The 19,056-nt window shown below is 38.6% G+C and overlaps 1 pseudogene; it reads left to right on the top strand.

Annotated features, from left to right (window-relative positions):
- The first annotated feature begins 13,421 nt into the window (after window positions 1–13,421).
- On the top strand, window positions 13,422–15,463 carry LOC102738923 (zinc finger and BTB domain-containing protein 39-like; annotated as a pseudogene).
- Window positions 15,464–19,056: the final 3,593 nt, after the last annotated feature.

The raw sequence follows: 19,056 nt of genomic DNA, 5'->3' as shown, positions 1-19,056 counted from the left end.
CATGTATAGAACTGAGTAAACAAAATATGACCTATTTGGGGGTAGTTATTTTATATATATATATAATATTCATATTTCACAAATACCTTTAAAAAGTATAGTAGCATGACATACCCTATGACTTATGAGGTGGGACAAAATACTTTTTTTGTAGCAATTTCCCTTATTTCTTTATCTATAGAAAATATCTCAGTGGCACATTTAACAGAGAAGACAGTTTAATGGGTGAATTCTACAACTCCTAAACAGTTTTTTTTTTTTATTATTCTCCACATTATAGAGGCATGATTTATGTGAAGGCCATTGTAATTTCTATTGTTAGAGTAGCAATTTGTTTCGGTGCAGAATGACTAGCAACTCTCATGCAGTCTGTGAGCTATGGCAGCAATAATAGGGAAACATTCACATGGTCCATTTACAAGATGAGGTTGCATAAAGTCCATCTGATTACATATAAGTGGGTATTAGAATAGGTCTTCAAACAAGAGTCATGGGAGAGCTATAAATTCTCAGCCATCTATTTTCAAGTCATTTTATGAGAATTGTAGTTTCATGCATATTGGACACTTCATTGTCATTGGCTTCAGAGCAAGAATAAATGGCACATTCACAGGCCAAATACAGACTTCTTGGTTCAAGTGTCTTTGCAGCCTGTACTATTCACAGAGAAATATTAAAAAGGGAAAAATATCTATTGATAACACTCACTTTGACTCTGCAAAATAGGAATGTTAATTTCACTACTTGTATCAGAAGCTATTATGAAGTTCTAAAGACAGACGTGTTTTGTTGTAAGAAAAGCATTCTGTAATTTATCAGCATGAAGCCTCAAAGCTGCATAAGAAAATTGCAAACATGCACATACAAAACCAATCAGAGTATTCACGTAGAGAGATAAATTTAAAAGAAAGTTGCTTTTGCCATGCCAAGACACGAAGGCTTAGGTTTCTTAGAGTGTGTTTGTTCATTCATTCATTCTGTTTCAAGACCTCTCACCCCCATGGTGATCCGAAGGCAAAGTGAACTCACAGAGAATAAGTCGTGGAACAGTGAGAATTCCTGTGGTTTGAGAGAGGCTTCCAGGTGGCCTGTGAAAGGCACTACTGACAATTATCTGTGAATAGAAGCTGAAGAATCAACTGGAAGCTTTCAAAATTCAGTTGTAAAAAGTACTCTTATGTTTCCATATATTTTAATTTCATTTGGGTATTAACTTTAATCAAAAGTTTCCATGAAATGTATAAAATTAGGTCATTGTGGTTTAAAAATGCATTAACATATATGAAGGTGAAGTTACTTCAACAAAACAAAAAGGTGATATAAGAGAATAGTTGGCCACTTGTTCTATAAAACCATCTTTTATTACTCATATTGAAAATCTTAATATTAGATGTCTATTAAAGGAGACAGCCTTATATTTGATATATTTATGGCTTGAATAATTAACAGCAAAAGTACATTTATTGAACTAAAACTTCACATCTTTAATACAGAAAGGAAGAAGAAAGTTAATTTTTTTAAATAGCTTGTAAATAGACTTCCAGAGCAGTCAGAATAAATAGAGTGAAGACATTCAATACAGAGAGTAAAATTCTTTTTAGGAGGTTCAGTGGTATTTCAAAGACCAAACGAAGTTTGATGAGAAGATACCAAGAAGTTAAACTAAATTAAAATCCTAGAAGCCAATGTCTTAGAGAAAAATAAAAAGCGAATATTCTGCTGTTTATGCTGCTGCTGGGGAAAAAAAATAAGAAATTTCAGTTAAAAATGAGCTAAACTCAAAAACATTTTTTTATCTGTGAAAGTTTTTATAAATCTATATTTGTGTGGGGCGACTGGGTGGCTCAGTTGGTTAAGCGACTGCCTTCGGCTCAGGTCATGATCCTGGAGTCCCTGGATCGAGTCCCGCGTCGGGCTCCCTGCTCAGCAGGGAGTCTGCTTCTCCCTCTGACCCTCCCCCCTCTCATGCTCTCTCTATCTCATTCTCTCTCTCAAATAAATAAATAAAATCTTTAAAAAAAAATCTATATTTGTGTGAAATCTATTCAATAAAGGGTGCAATCTTCATATGATAAGCATGATATGCCAATTGTTACTGTGACTAATAAATTAATCAAAACAATGTCTAGGGGCGCCTGGGTGGCTCAATCATTAAGCAGCTGCCTTCAGCTCAGATCATGATCCCGGAATCCTGGGATCGAGCCCCATGTCAGGCTGAGCAGGGAGCCTGTTTCTCCCTCTCCCTCTGCCTGCCGCTCTGCCTGCTTGTGCTTTTTCTCTCTGTCTCTCTGTCAAATAAATAAATAAAATCTTAAAAAAATGTCTAATACATTAATAAAACCACTCTGAAAATATATTTTGTATGAAGAACATAATGTAAGATCAGCTTACCTAATTGACTCCCTTGAAATTAATTCTATAACAGAGAAACTAAATAAGGCACAAATCAAAGATGGTCTTGTTTTCAAAACTTCTGACTTAAAATGGGAGGTATTTGTTAACCTTACCTCTCCTTTTTAATATATTTAATATTAAGCAATATTTTGTTTTTATCAGTGCATTAATCAACATAGCAGATTTTTAAAAATATTAATATGAATTTGTAAATAGATCATTTATGTACCACTAGAAAACTTAGCATAGACTAAGGTGCAAGACAATATGTTATCTCTTTATCTTAATTGTTTTTAATTCATTTGTAATCATCCCAAACTAGAAGCATCCAACTGTGTTTCAGGAAGTGAATGGATAAACAAACTGTATTACATCTATATAAAATAACATTATTCAGCAATAAAAAAGGGGTTAATCAAATAACAAAAAGACATGGGGCGCCTGGGTGGCTCAGTTGGTTACGCGACTGCCTTCGGCTCGGGTCATGATCCTGGAGTCCCGGGATCGAGTCCCGCATCGGGCTCCCTGCTTGGCAGGGAGTCTGCTTCTCCCTCTGGCCCTCCACCCTCTCATGCTCTCTCTCTATCATTCTCTCTCTCTCAATAAATAGATAAAAATCTTAAAAAAAAAAAAGACATGGATGAGCCTAAAGTGAGTATTAAAATAAGAGTCAATCTAAGAAAAGACAACCTATGATTCCAGTTATATGGCATTCTGCAGAAAAGGTAAATTTAAAAGACAGTAAAAATGTCAGTGATATAAAATAAATAGGAGACCATGCTGTTATAAAGAAATGACCAAATAAAAACAGTTAATGGAGGAGAAGACAGATATTTCTTGTGTAGAATAATTCCAAATAATGTAGATACTCTTGCCCTGATTGAAGGGGTGCATAAACTTGCAGCCCTTCAGTGTATGCTGTGCATCGTGATTCCAAAGAGTATAGTACAGAAAGAGGAAAAACTAACTTTATAGTGGAGAAAAATGACAAACACTAACTCAGCCTTGCAATCAAGGTCAACATCAATAGGATGGATGAAAATGGCACTTTACCTCTGTGGTCTTTCCCCCACAAACCCATAACCCCACTCTAATCTGAGAAAAATAATAGATAAATTCCCATAGAAGGGTGTACTTACAAAATACCACTCCTCATAACTCTCAAGGTCATTAAAAACGCAGGAAGTCTAAGAAACATTCACAACCAAGAAGAGCCTAAAGAAACATGATAACTAAATGTAATATTTTATCCTAAATATGATCTTGTAACAGATAAGGGACATTAATTACAAATTAAGACAATTGAAATAAACTTTGGACTTTAATAAGGTATCAATATTGGTTCAGCTTTTGTGACAAAATGCACTATTCTAACAAATGATCCTAATAACAGAAAAAACTAGGGACAAGATATATAGGAACTCTTTACTATGCTTTTAGTGTTTTTTTTTTTAATAAATTTAAAACTTAAAAAAATTAAAAAACAAAGTTTATTAAAAAACACATCCGGGGTGCCTGGGTGACTTAGTTGATGAAGCATCTGCCTTCAGCTCAGGTCGTGATCCCGAGGTCCTGGGTCAAGCCCTGGGTCAGGCTCCCTACTAAGCTGGGACAGCAGGGAGTCTGCTTCTCCCTCTCCCTTTGCCCCTCTCCCCCGCTCATGTTTTCTGTCTCATAAATAAATAAATAAATAAATAAATAAATAAACAAACAAACAAACAAACAAACCAAAAAAAAAAAAAACCCACATCTAATATCTTCATGAAATGCTTTTCAGAGACTTGAACAAGTGTCCACATATCTAATAAGTACATGTAGGCTTATAAAGGTGAATAAATTATAGTTAAAACCGAATATTTATTTAAAGGAATGCAACAATTTTTTAGTTTTTAACGCTGTTTCTATAACAAAATGTTGGCTTATTTTTTTTATTGTCCTCATCCTCTGGTATATATGTGTGCTCACATACATTCTTCTATTCAGGATCACAAAGCTACAGACATTTCTAAACTTCTAAAGGTCTAAAATAAAAAGAAATGTACATGGCACTTGGAGATGTCAGCAGAAACCTCATGCACTATGTTAGTAAATGTCAGATGCTGTTGAAATTCTTTTGCCAAGATATATAAATGAATAAACTTCAATAAGGACTAGGCAAAGAGTTGCCTTTGGGTTGAACTTTGTGTGTTTATGTATTGGGTTGTTTTCTTTGCTTACACATTTTCAGCCCCAAAGCAAAAAATGACAGTCCTTTTGTAGAAACTTGCTGTTCTTTCTTCAATAGAAAATCCCTGTCTGATAATTCTAAAGCTGTCTTATTCCTCTTCACTGTCAGAGGATGGGGTGGAAAATGGAAAGGAAACACTATGTCCAATCTTATTACTATTTAGAAATTGACAGTACTTTTTCATTCTGAAAGTAACTAACACTACTGTAGCTTTTGTCATCAGGTGATGGATATAAATTTATTGCTGGGATTGAATGATGAAAGTGATTTTTTTTCTTAAAATCTACACTATGCAATATTTATTCTTAAAAAAGAAGCAACCCACAAATCTTTGTGGATAAATTCCAATGCCCAATGTTCTAATTTCCACTAGCCCTTTGATAAAACCCAAGTTGATTAGTTTCCTATTAGAGCTAGCTGTAGCAGTGAAAGATTTTGGTTATTATTACAGGAAAAACAGCAACGACAACAACAGTGTATTAGTCTTCTTTCAAGAAAAATTTAATAAAACTTATTTTATTTTATATCTTTATTATGTACTTACAAGTATCAAACTAGTGAGAATGTCAGTTGTAACAAAGATAGCAAGTGTAGCTTTGGCATATCTTGACTTTCTGGTCTACTTCTAAAGTACTTACATTGAATTTGCTCTTTCCAGTTCAACTTTATTCCATAATCCAAAATTTTACTCAATCTTTTCTTTTGAATTTATACCAAATATTTTGTCTTCTTTATTTTATAATATTCCTTACATAATCACTTCTGTGATGTACAGAAATGTTAATAATCCAGAAATCAAGACAAAAAATTATTTTCTAATTCTGAAGATATATGAGAAAAGAGACAAGATTTGAATACAATTTAATATGTGTATATATATCTATATGTGAAATATGTAGTATATCACATAAATAGCTATATGTGATGAGTTAATGTTTCTGTAAACTACATTTATGCAAGAATGAAATGGGATGTATGTAACAACTCAGAAGTTTGCCTTGAGTTACACTATCTGCTCAAGTCAGAGGAAACGGGTCAATTTAAAATTAAGTTCTGGCACAAAAGTGCAAAGGGAAATTTTCCCTTTATCTCACATTTATTTATTTGTTTTTGTTTGTTTGTTTCAGGATGAACTTCTTTGTCTGTCTGAGAAAGTTCTAGTTTGATGCCTGATGTTCTGACAAAATACCCCCTTTCACTCAGAAATGTCTTCTTTTAGAAGGTGTATTATATGGTATTACAATAGAAGGCATCTCATCCATCATCAGTACCATCTCTTTTTCTATCTTCTTGAAGGTGAAGACTCTCCCCTTTAATAAGTCTGTGTATGAAAAATAAGAAATAGGGTTTTCCCTCCACAGTAATCCACATTACTATTCACACTTAAAACTTTGGCGCAAACATATCTGGCTGGATCAGTAGGTGGAACGTGCAACTCTTGATCCCAGGGTCATGAGTTCAAGCCCCACACTGAGGGTAGAGTTTACTTAAAAAACAAAAATTAAAAAAAATAAGACTTTGGTGCAAATTCTGATGCCCCATTAATATTAGAAATCATCCTCTAATTATAAATAGTGAAGATTTTCACTAAGGATAAGTCTGAAATTAAAACACCACTTGTCTATTTATACTGAAGGAAAAAATAGCAGATAGAATTTAATTCAATGGAGAAAATCAAAGTAGATGATTAAATTTTATTGTGAAAAGTAATTTTTTTGCAAATTTCAATGAACATTCTTAGATTATTAAGTATGTTAAAGTGTAAACTAGGTGTAGGTCGCCTCAAAGACAAGCACAAGCACATATATATTTTTAAACTGTATTTTATTATTTGGAAATAACTTTTCTTAAAGTCCACTTTTTGAAATAGTTTTTTAAAATTTATTTTGAAAGAATTTCTGATTTATAGAAGATGAAATACAGTACAGTTTTCTGTACTCTTTACCCAGCTTACTATGATGTTAACATCTTATATAACTAAAGTACATTTATTAAACAACAAACATTATAGAGATTTACCCACATTTTCCATTTTCTACTATTGTTCCCATTATGGATCAATCTAGGACATTGCACTGCATTTATTTCTCATGGCACCATAGTCTTCTTCAATCTGTGACAGTTCTTCATTCTTTTCTTGTTTTTGTGCCCTTGACATTTTTGAAAATTAGTGTTCAATATTTTGTAGATTGCCTCTTAATTTCAGTTTAGGTAATGATTTATCATGAGTAGATTGGGGTTATGGGTTTGAGGAAGAACAACACAGGTGACCTCATAGCATCATATCAGGGAATATCTGCTATCCACATCTTAATGTTCGTGACATTAACCTTGATTACTTGATTAATTGTCTGCCATAACAAAGTCAACTTTTTTCCATTGCCATACTCTATTTGTTGGAAGCAGTTCACTAGGTCAGTTCACACTCAAGGGAAGGGAATTAACCTCCACCTCCTGAAGGGAGGGTTAGCCTATAACTTGTAGGCCTGTGATAAAACCACCACAGTAATTAGAATTATTTTGGGTGGGATACTTTGAGGCTATGCATGTATTCTGTTTCTTAAATCTTTACCTTCTATTTCACTAAATCACTGGATCTTGGCTATAGCAACTATTATTGTGCTGTTCTGATGATGAGTTTTTCCTTCATTGCTTACACATTTATTATTTGGAATTCTTCAGAAAGAAAATGTTTCCCTTATCTAATATTTATTTAATAATTTGTTTATGTCAGGATGAACCTAAAGATATTTCTTTTATTCTTTTTGTCATAATTCATAGGGTCCTTGTTTAATTTTTTTGTTCTAATTTTTCTAGCTTTAGCTTCTGGAAGTTCTTTCAGGTTGGCGCTTGTGTCTTTGTCTTTTTTTTTTTTTTAATCTTCCTTATTTTATGGCTTATGATATATGTGCCCTTCCTCCTATAATCAAACATTAATTCAAATAGTCCTTGATCCTTTTACTTAGAAACAAAGAACTCGGTGCAAAGATCGCTCATTTCTCTTGTGGTGTCACTGCTTATAGGCTGTCTCAGTAGACAGAACTAGAAAATGTATGTATGTTTTCCTATCTGTGTATGTACACATATTTATAATTACTTCTATACCTGTCTCTCTCTCTCTCTCTCACACACACACACACACACACACACACACACGTTCATACCATTATCTTCTACTCTGATCCAACAACAGAGGTTTCATTTATACCCTCAATTTTGACATCACCTGGAATTTTGCTCTCTCAGATTTTGCAAACTTGCCACTTTGTAAGTAAAATCTTCTATTGTTCTGTGGTTTTGCTTACATACTTCTCCTAAAATGATTTTTTTTTTCACCAGATTTCTAGATATTCACCTCTCTGTTTTTCAGGAGCATAATTCTGTCATCTCCCTTTCTCTGTTTTTTTTTTTTCTCTCTTTTCAGAAAACAGTTCATAATTCAGCATGCTTAAGTGCCCTTTAATATAAATTTTATCAGCTTACACTCAGTCCTCCAATTAGTCTACCCATCTTCAGTCTTGCACCCAAAACAATTTCTACCCCATGATGACTAAATAAATATCTAAAATAGATCCTGCTCCTCTTCAATGCTTTTCTGATTCTTTTTTCCCAGATAAAATCCAATTCTCTTAACATAATGCAAAACTCACCATGATATAACCCATATGCTTCTTTAGACTCACATCTAGCCTGCCCAATTCAGAATTAATTTAAATACATTCCTCCCAAATACCAAGTTATTTCTTCTCTCCTCTCTTGTCCCCGTTTAAATGATTGAATTACACACCACTCTTAAAAATGCACAAAACTGTAATGTAAGGTCAATGATCTACCAAAATATTTTTTATGTAATCACCACACAATCAAGAAAGAGAACATTGCCAGCATCCTAGAACCACTGCTCCACCTTTTAATGATATTTTCCTTATTCACTGATTCCTCCTTCTCTTTCTTCCAATTTTTTGACTACTGGTATTATGGGTCATTTTAAATTTGCCTAAATTGAATCCTAACGTTTGAATTTTGCATGTGACTGCATTATGTTTTTCAACCATTTTGTTGCATGAAGTTAAAGTATGTTTATTTATTGTATTTCTTTAAAAGAGTATACAAAAAATTATCTATCATATTGTTGATGGGCATTTGGATTTTCTCAAGTCTTGGCAACTAAAAACATGATGATTTCTGCAGAAATGCATAATTAAGGATATATATATATATATATATACACATCTGACTTTGGAATTGCTGTGTCATATACACAAATTTCATTTTTTGTTAGATAATGACACAATGTTTTTCAAATTCATTGTAACATTTTAGACTTCTACTGGAGATATATAGAGTTTCTTATTGAACCACATCTTCATCACACTTATAACACTTAGTTATAACTATCTTCAGATTTTAGATACATAGTATCTGTGTGTAGTCATTAATATTTCATGGTGGTTTTATTTTGCATTTATCTGGTTACTATTTAGGTACTACATTTTAAGGTGTTTATTAACCATTTGAATATCCTCTGTTTGGAAATGCCTAATTATGTGTTTTGATTCACTAAAGATCCTTATACATTGTGATATCATTCCTTCATTGGTTATACATTCTGTGAATATCTGTTCCACTTGTTATTTAACATTTATTAGTATTTTATTTAATGAAATATTTAAAAAATAATTAAAAATAGACTAATCTGATTAGTATTGATACCTGATGAGCTGATGACATGTCGATTAGGAAACTACAATCTTAATTGTTCCTTCAAGTGTTCATTTAAAATTTGAATTTGGGAAATTGGCTAAAAATGAAATAATTCACTAATGAAATAAGTATTTAACTTAAGCCATTAAAATAGCTTTTTCTTTTAGTAAATTTAGGTAAATACTTCCATTTTATATGAGAATGGCAGCATTGCATTTTGGATTGTGAGGAACATTTAGATTTCCTAATTGAAATCTCTAGGTTACAAAAGCATACTGTGACTTGTTCCCTATTACTTAAACTGGAAAAATATATTGGAAAATGATGGTATGTGAATAAAAAATTCAGTGTTGAAAAATTATAAACAACCACTTTTAATTTTGTGTGTGTATGAAGAAACTAATACAATGGGAAGACTACATATGATATATTGTGTTTTTCTTGTGTTAGATGCTAAATTAATATCCTACTAGATTATTTAGAATTTCGGTTCATTATTTAACATGTTACATTTTACATATATAAGCTGAACAGATAAAGTTAACTGAGCATAGCATTGATTTTCTATAAATTAGATGTTTTGCTTAAAAAATTAAAGTTTATTTCACAGAATGAGTTTGTCCATTTAATTTGTATTACCATAGAATTGCCATAACTTTGATTACTTTTTCCTACTTTTATATGTTCTCACTAAATACAGTGATCTGCATTAATTGAAATGTGTTTTTTAGGAGGACATGCACTTACTTGGCACCTTTTCCATGGAACTAAATTAAATCCGATGACATGGTCTCCCACTTCACTAGAGTGGTAATTTCCCTTAATAGGGACACTTGCTGATAATGAGGTGAGGCTCCAATGGGACTTAAGGGTCCACAAGAAGCTCAAAGGTTGTGGATTCCTTTTTTACTTCCAGGACTTCTGTCACCAATTATCTACTCACCGCAGAAGTTTTATCACTCTGTAGGAGACATTTAAAACTACTTCTTAAACTGAACTTATTTCAGAATTTTTGGTTACACCTGTTAGGATCTGTAAAAAAGTGCCACTTCTGTCTTCCTTCCCATTTATCACTTCAACAGCTCTCCTACCTGTGTGACATAGACTAGTGATGTGGGAGCTAGTTTCTGCCTCCAGAAACAATGTAAAATATCCTGTTCTCTGGCAAAGGTTGCATTTTCCATTCTCTCATATAGTATATGTTCATCATTTTTAAATCTTTTTGATCACCTAATTGCCCACTGAGACTATCAGTCATTACTATGTTGCTTTATAGTAGCTGGGGAATTTTTTTACTCCTATTTTAATGAATCATTATTGACTTATTCACCATAGGAAAGAAAAATTCCTTCTTTCTTGGGAAAGCTATTTTTACTCTAATATAATCTATATTCAAATACATGATAAAGAGATCTCTGAAGAAAATGATGCTCTAGCTTATCCTTATAGGCACTTTTGTTTACAGGTGTGAAAAAAAAGTTAGTTTATATTTGTTTGACAATAATAAAATTAATACCTACTAAAATGTGTATCAGGAAATAATCTAACAGAAATTTCTGGAAGGTTTTATAATATAAATGGCAACATTTATTTTATAGGCATCAACTGAAAGGTGCATTTGCAGTATAATTCTGCAAATTATTGACTGAAAAATAAAATACATCTTGATATAAATTATAAAAGAAACATAAATATATAAGGTATAGGAAAAACAGAGAATGATGGTATAGAGAACCTGAAAGACAAAATAATTTCCACTGTGACTCCTTAAGTGATTGGAGCCCCAAATATTCCTCCTCAGCTATCCTGCTGAACTCAAACTGCCTAAACACTAGTAGCTAAGCCACAACCCCAATTTGCTGCCTCTACAACTTGCTGCATGATTTATGTTAGTTAAATTCCCCAGTATTTTCTTAAGAGTTTAATTGTTCAGAAAAAAAAAAAAATGACCTCTGATTAACCTTCCCAAATGTGTTTTATAATATTCTAAGTCCCCCAGTCCTCTCAGGACACTCGTCTTAACTCATCATCTATCTATTCTCATGATGCGTTGTTTTTATGAATGCTGTAAATGCCAGACCTACCAGTTCGGAGTTGTTTCCTTCCTGACACAGAGGAAGCTTCAGCACAGTGGCTAAGAGCTTTGCAAGGTTCATAAGCAAAGGCCGGACTCAGGTATTAAAGAGTCGTTTCATTTTGGCCGAGTTATTTTTTCCTTTCCCCTCCTGCAAAAATCAGATCACATTTTATTAATTGATTAACAAAAATATGTATTGTGTTCCTATTCTTTACCAGTAAGTCTATTAGATGTTAGGTACATAATATTCATTCAAGCAGATGTAAACCTTGACCACATGGGTGGTAAACAACAATGAGAAGAACATGAGAGTTTTCCATGTGAATCCTACACAAAAAGTTCAGATGTGAGAACAAAAAGCCACGTTTCTTTATTGACCTGAAATCATATTAAAACTGACTTTGAAGTCCTATCCTACAATGAGGGCAGGGAATTGAATCTAATGTAGTCCTCGGACCGCGCTCCTTTCTCTAGGGCTTCACAACAATACAATTCAACTGTGGTGATAGAACGGGAGGTTGGGCGCCTGGGTGACTCAGTTGGTTAAGCGACTGCCTTCGGCTCAGGTCATGATCCTGGAGTCCCGGGATCGAGTCCCACGTCGGGCTCCCTGCTCAGCAGGGAGTCTGCTTCTCTCTCTGACCCTCCCCCCTCTCATGCTCTCTATCTCATTCTCTCTCTCAAATAAATAAATAAAATCTTTAAAAAAAAAAAAAAGAAACAGGTTAATTGCCGTATCTTTATTCCATCTTGGATATCTTTGATGTGCTCACTATCAATGCTCAGTAATACCTTGAGGTTGCAATATGCTAATGTGCAACCTCACATTCACCAGTCTTTTCCAGAACATTTCAAACCACACCATGAGATCATCTGTCTGGAGTTGAAACCACTGCCTCAGGTCTCTGCAAGGTAGTGGTGTATGGGTATTACTCTCATGGGAACACCTAGAATAAATCACCATCGATTCTCCTATTCAATCTTTTCTCTCCTCAGAGGCACTCATCTGTCTCTGTTCTCTATTCGCAAAATTCTTAAGGAACTTAGGTTTCCAGAGAACAAATAAGAGATCCTGTTTTCTGTAAGGGTCTTTTTGTTTTCTTCTCTACAATTCACACCTTAACATCATTCACAAGAAGCACATCTGAGTGAGAGAGGGGCACAAACGTCTGGCTGGTCTGCTTCAAAATAGAGAAAAAAATCATAGAAACAAAACAGTTAATATCTAACATAACATAGTTATCAAATATTAATAATAGCTTAATATGGAGTTAATATTTAATAATACTTTAAGCAATAAGGAATGTCTTTATAATAGAGAGTAACATGATGTTATGGGAAGAGCTGTGTATTATATGGAATGGTCACAGAAATAATCTTTGTAGAGATGACATTTATAGAAAAAGATGAAGTATTTTTTTAATTTTATTTTTTAATTTTTTAATGCTATGTGTAAGGCTGAAGGGAGAACAACTCAAAGCCTTGGAACCTCCATGGTGGAATTCTCTAAGCTGAGAAAGAATTGAAAATGACCAGTGTGATGAGTGTATATTGAACAAAAGGAAAGAATGGTTGAAAGGCCACTGTGAGGATAAATAGGGCTCAGGCCATATAAGATCCTGTAGAATATGTAGAAATAATTTTGATTCTAAGTGCTGAGAGAAGATAATGATATATTATAGTGGACAAGTCATATTATTTTATTTTAATTTTAAAAAAGATCACTTTGGCAGCCACAGAGATGTTTGAAATAGAGTAAGAGAGAAAGCTGGAAGATGTGTTAGGAAGTTCCTGCAAGTGTCCAGGCCAGAGATGAATGTGCTGGGGAGAAAAGACAGGAGATCATATTTGCAGTGCACCTTTTGGTTACAAATACAGTTACCACTTAAGAAACAATCAATGTGGGGCACCCCCTCCTGGTCGGGATGGGCTTTTATGTGAGGCAGCAGCGATGCTGCTCACACCCAAGGTGCGGATGAACTGTGCTGATAAGGGGGCCACTTCACAGGAGCTGCTAAAATGGGCATGAGGATCAAACTGCAAAGCAACCACCACCCCAACAACCTGCTGAAGGAACTCAGTAAGTGCCCCTCTGGGAAACCATGTGTGATGTCGCTATTGTGTTGGGGAGCGTCTCCTTCCTGGCCCACAAAGCTGTGAGGGCTTGTATGGCTAGATACTTCCAGAAACTTCTCCTGAATATTGGGCTTGATGCTACCAGGACCTATGTGGTGGACTTTATCACCCCTGCCAACACTGAGAAGACTCTGAGCTTTGGCTACACATCAGAGGCCTTGACAGACCCGATCAATGTTGGGGTCATCTAAGAGGTAACTGAGTGTCTGGGTGTGGAGGGTCTCTTTGAGGCCTGTCCCTCCACCTTCCCTGGCCTGGAGAGCACTGCTGTGGCCACGTTCTGGACCAGCGCCAGTGCTACCCAGAGTTGTAACTCAGCAGAACCCACTCGTCCCCTTGAAGAACGCTGGGATGGTGGGGAGCCCATTGGTCCTGATAGGAACTATGTGTTACCTAGTGATGCTGGAGGAAGCTATAAAGAGGAAGAGAGAAATGTTACCAATGACACTAACCATAGCTTGTGTCTGCTGCGACCGAAGACAGAAGACCATGATGCCCCTCCTCCTTCCATGCCTGTTAGTAGGATGATGACCCAGCTCCCGCCCGCCATACAAAGTTTAGAGCAGTGGAGACTTCCGTAAAGGTAGTTTCTTTCCTCCTGACAGTGCAAATAGACATCAGCAGGGGAACCAATTCCTGTGGGAGCAATAGCAACCACTCCAAAGATCCTGGCTTTGAGAAGATGGATGAGCTCCAGCTGGACAACCCGGGGGATGATGACTTGCAGTTTGAAGACCCCACTCAGGAGACAGGCATAGCTGAGGAGGTGAATGAGTTGAGAGATACCAGTGAAGACGAGCTGACTTTTGGAGAGAATGATAACTGCGAGAATAAGGCCATGCCCCGCCAGGTGTGCCAGAAAGTTCTAGAACACAGCATTCACTGGATCTGACAGCATGCTCAGGACCCCATGGACCCGCTGACAGACAACCACAAGTTCTGTGAGACCCACTGCTAGCAGCGAAACTCCCAGATGACCCATGGTCTGTTCCACATTGGTATTTTCCTCTTCTCTTGTGACACATGTGAAACTAAGTTCATTATCAAGTGGCAGCTGACCCTCCACTGACGGGATGGAACATTTGAGAACAACATCACTGTCCACCCCAATGATCCCGTGACTGGGAATTCTGGGTTTGTTTTTAGGTGCAGCCTCCACGGAGTTGAAACGCGCTGTCTGTGGGAAGACACAGGCCAAACATCTCCACATGGTCCAGAGCCACGTCCTTGACCATCTAAACTTGGCAGGTGCCAGGCCTGTGGTATCTGTGACCAGCACCACTTCACCTCTGCAGCCCCAGATGGCACATGCTCTTCACCTCGGCACTTCAGTCCTCTCCTGCTCCGTCTGTGTGAACGGCTTTGTGGCCTGGCACCCCCTAGAGAAGCAAATGGCCGTGCACCACAGCCTGGAAGAATGGAAGTCCCCAGCCGCTTGTGTGGCCGGAGCTTCAAGTCGGAGCCTGCCGGTCGCTACTGTGTCAGCAGCACAAATACAACGGTGGCCTTGAGGCAAGGCCGGTTTGGGGCTATCGCACCGAGCAGTCCAGAAGTGGAAGCTTCCAGCCAAGGAGTTCCTGAGTGAGGATCCGGCTCTGCAGGGCCGGCCCGGGAACAGCAAGTACAGCTGTAAGGTCTGTGGCAAAAGGTTTGGCCACACAAGCGAGTTCAACTACCTCTGGTGGATCCCCAGGCGGGAAGCTGTAGGTGTAAGGGGTGCCACAAGTTCTTCCAAGGCCATGCAGCCATCCAGTGCTGCCTGGAGACGCACTTGGGGGCACTCAGGTACCGCTGCATAGTCTGCGGCCCCCACAGCTCCACGAGCAAGCACGTGGGCGTGCACGGACCTGCTCGACTTCACCGTTAAGCAGACCTTCTTGTACCGTGACCATTGCAAAGAGGCAGCAAAGAGCCTGGACGGCTGACTGGATCCCAGCAGAGCCAGGGGAGCTCCCAGGTGGCAGCCAGGATGTTGATTTTCTGATGGCTGTCGTTCCCTCTTTAGCCAAAGTTTCAAATTTTGCCTTGCTAGGAATCCCGTTCTGTCTTGTGTTTAGGGAAGAAAGAAGAAGAAAGAGCACATGAGCTGTTACTGTTCTTGAGAAGCCGCAGTCCTATCATGTTTACCTCCTTACCTGTTCTTGCCCACCAAGGACTGTGTTTTTTATTCTTTCGAGGCTGGTTTAGGGATCTTGTCAGGCAATTGGTGTCGACTAGATCGCCTTCCCCAACCTCTCCAGTTTTAGGTTACTGATAGGTTTTAGGCTGCTAAGAACCCAACCAACAGCCTCACTGAACAGAGGAGGTGGCGAGAGGTTATCACTGTGGGTATTATTGCCAGATTTCCACCTGGGACAGCAGCTATGAGGGAGATTTTGGGAATGTGGTCGCTCAGAAAAGACGAGTCGGCAGGACAGCTGGAGGGCTGGAGGGGCCTGCTTGTTCCAAGACTCTAGTCTGCTGACTGGACAGGAAAATCTTTTGGCAGCTAGATCCAGACTGGGGTCAGCAAGCTTTGGGGTGAATCCTTGTCAGCCAGAAGAGTAATTGTGTGGTGCCAGCTGAAGTGGCAGCCTGGATGGGCAGAAAGGGAGGTTTCTCTTCTCTCCTCAATTCCAAAGAAACATGATTTTATGGTGTGACAGCCCAGCATGTCAGGCCTTCCCTGTGGGGTGAAGAGGACGGGGAGCCACTGTGATACTCACTTGTCATCTGGCTACCTCCATTGACCTTAATGGTCCTGGTGGAGAGATGGGGATGTCTCTGAAAGCCCAGCCTTGCCTAATTTACATCCAGTCTCCCACCTAGAAGTGTGTTTGGCCTGTAGTACGGATGAGAAGACCCTGAGGTGGGAGAGTAGTGGACTGTGAGCCCTTCATGATTAAAGAGGCCCAAGGAACTGGTGGTGTGTAGAGGTTATGTGCATTCTGTTTGTCCCAGTCAGGTAGCCGGTTGTTTATTTTGTGCTAACTGGGCAGGAGCTTTGGCAGTTCACCTTTGACCTGCGGGAATTTATCCTGATCTGTCGTTATGTCCCCACCAGAGGGAGCTAATGGACAGCAGCTGGCTCAGGCCCTACCTAGGGCAAAGCATCTATGAAGTCTTTGGGGCTGGTTGTCTCTGTTCTTCATTGACTTTTGAGGGGGTCTTGCCCAAAGAAGACTTGAGGGTGAGGGCCTTCGGATCCCACATATTCACAGGGTGGCACCTCAGTAACACCCTACCTCACTCTGCTTGGCTGAGCTCTGGGAGTCCCTGGCCTTGGGCTTGACACTGCCCTTGGTAGGACTCGGCAGGATCCCGGGGCCGTTTCACAAGTAAGTGGTTTTAATGAACTCACAAAGCCTTTTTGTGCATTAATATTTATTTTTGCTTTTTTTTTTTTTAAAGATTCTATTTGTTTATTTGAGAGAATGAGAGAGAGAGAGCATGAGAGGAGAGAGGGTCAGAGGGAGATGCCAGACTCCATCCTGGGACTCCAGGATCATGACCTGAGCCGAAGGCAGTCGCTTAAGCAGGCGCCCCGATTTTTGATTTTGTATACATATCGCCCAGCATCTGTTTTGGGTAAGTGACTTCAGGAAAATGAGTTTCTCCCCAGCAAGTAGCCATATTCTGGGGGATAATTCTCACCAGAGATTTGGGAAGCAGGGGCTAGAACTAGGGGGGAAGTATCAAGTCTTTAAACAAGAAACAAGAAAATTCTTTACTTTATCTCCAGGTAGTCTCTTGCAGGATAAACCCAGAGCACCTGTTAGGTAATGCATATGAGTTCTAGAAAGTTGGGGCTTGTTGAATTCCTGATCTTTTATCACCCAGAGTAGACTGGGGACTGGGTTGAAGGAATCAAGTCACGTGAAGGACCTTTTTGCACATTTTCTCATCCGTCCTAAATTTGGAAAGCTATACTAAGACCTACAGGTGAACCAAATCTCTGTCCTTGTTGGACCTGCTGCCTCTCCCCTGGCCCGACATTGATAAAACCTCCAAAGTTGAGGTGCATGGGTCTCTGGTGGGGTGAACGCTACTGGAAAGGATTTGTGTAAGTGGCCACTTTCCACCATCTACATTCGCCTTGTTACATGTTCCCTCAGGACAGTCTTGTTAGAAAGCAGTGCTGAGACTTTTTATCCCTGATGGGCTTCTCCCTTTCTTCACCACTCTGACCATTAGAGATTCAAGAAGGAAAATGTGTAAAAGATGACAGTCCCATTATCTGCTACCTTTTTAAGCCTGAGTGGTCCCTCCCGGACTGTTAGTGAGGACTAACTTTTGAGTAGTCAGATTTGAGAGAGGTGGTACCTCCCAGAATACAGCCAGGTAGCTGAGAATGGATCCATGTGCTGGAGAAACCCTTTTTCTTAACAGAGGGCATCGTGGATGCTGGATTGTCTCTATACCGAACCTGAAACTGTGAATTTTCCCTTTTTGCCAGTAAACCAAAAATCAAATCCTTGAAACTTTGCCCCTGAGACACTAAATAAAAACTGCACCCCTTGATCCTCCTGAGGCCAGCTGGTTGATCAGGGTGGTCCAGTTGGTTGTTGTCAGATAGGTAGCAGGGTCAGCAGCTCCTGAGACTCATTGGCCAAACCGTGTTCCTCTGCATGTCCCTATATTCACACTTGACCTCTCCCTCTGTTTAGAGTCCTGTTTGCTGCCTCTGCATCAAGATCACCTTTCTCTGAATTGTTTCACTCGAAACACTATATTGTGGCAAAGGGATTTGGGGATAACTGGTGGAATGTATTCCATTTGTTTTGTTTTGTTTTGTTTCAACCTTTCCTTTATTGAAGTTTGTTGCCCCCTCTGCCCTGGAGCCCAGTTAAGCACTGTATCCTGCCCTATTATTCCAAGGTTCTCTTTGATCCTTGAATGTCTTTTTTTTCTCCCTTTCCCCGCATTTTCTTGTACTGTACTCAGGAGCAGCTGCAGAGCCCTTTGTTCAAAAATTAAGAATTTTGAGAAGGCAACCGTAGAGCATGCGACCATTCCCAGTCTGTTCCTTAAGGGAAAAAAGTAACCTTTGCATGGCACACTCGTGAAAACAGCAGAGGTTGCTTATGGCCAGAAGAGGGCATCTGTGTCCTGCGTCCCCTGTGACTGACTGACGGCTCACGGAGGCCACCGCGCCACTGGAAATCTCTGCTGTATCCTGGAATTTGGTCCTACTTTTTTTTTTTTTTTTTTTAAAGATTTTATTTATTTATTTATTTGAGACAGAGAGAATGAGAGAGACAGAGAGCACATGAGAGGGGGGAGGGTCAGAGGGAGAAGCAGGCTCCCCGCCGAGCAGGGAGCCCGATGCGGGACTCGATCCCGGGACTCCAGGATCATGACCTGAGCCGAAGGCAGTCGCTTAACCGACTGAGCCACCCAGGCGCCCTGGTACTACCTTTTAAGACTCCATGGAGTCTCTACAGGTTATAGCTAGTTGGTAAAAAAGAAGGTGGGGGGGAGCACCTGGGTGGCTCAGTTGGTTAAGCCACTGCCTTCAGCTCAGGTCATGATCCTGGAG

The sequence above is a fragment of the Leptonychotes weddellii genome, chromosome 3 (assembly GCF_054177405.1).
Source record: "Leptonychotes weddellii isolate Sample4059 chromosome 3, ASM5417740v2, whole genome shotgun sequence".
In the NCBI taxonomy this organism is placed as follows: Eukaryota; Metazoa; Chordata; class Mammalia; order Carnivora; family Phocidae; genus Leptonychotes; species Leptonychotes weddellii.
Note: the sequence above shows the minus strand (reverse complement) of the source record. Positions and strands in the feature narration are given on the sequence as shown.